Below are 504 nucleotides of genomic sequence, written 5' to 3'. Positions count from 1 at the left end.
TCCTCTTCCTAATCCTATCCTCCTCCTCATCCTCATCCTCTACCTCGTCATGTCCTCGTCCTCATCCTCATCCTATCCTCATCCTCATCCTATCCTCATCCTCATCCTCATGCTCCTACTCATCCTCATCCTCATCCCATCCTATACTCATCATCTTCCTCATCCTCTTCCTAATTTTATCACCGTCCTCATCCTCTTTCTCATCCTATCATCATCCTCATCCTCATCCTCATCCTATCCTCATCCTTATCCTATCCACGTCCTCATCCTCATCCTCATTCTTATCCTCCTCCACATCCTATCCTCATCCTCATGCTATCCTATACTCAACCTCATCCTATTCCTAATCATATCCTCGTCCTCATCCTCATCCTCTTCCTCTTCCTCATCCTATCCTCTTCCTCATCCTCATCCTCATCCTCATCCTCCTACGCTTCCTCAACCTATCTTATACTCATGCTATCCTCATGCTCATGCTATCCTATACTCATCCTCATCCTCATC

The sequence above is a fragment of the Lupinus angustifolius genome, chromosome LG08, assembly GCF_001865875.1.
Source record: "Lupinus angustifolius cultivar Tanjil chromosome LG08, LupAngTanjil_v1.0, whole genome shotgun sequence".
Lineage (NCBI taxonomy): Eukaryota > Viridiplantae > Streptophyta > Magnoliopsida > Fabales > Fabaceae > Lupinus > Lupinus angustifolius.
This window is presented reverse-complemented; position numbering follows the sequence as displayed.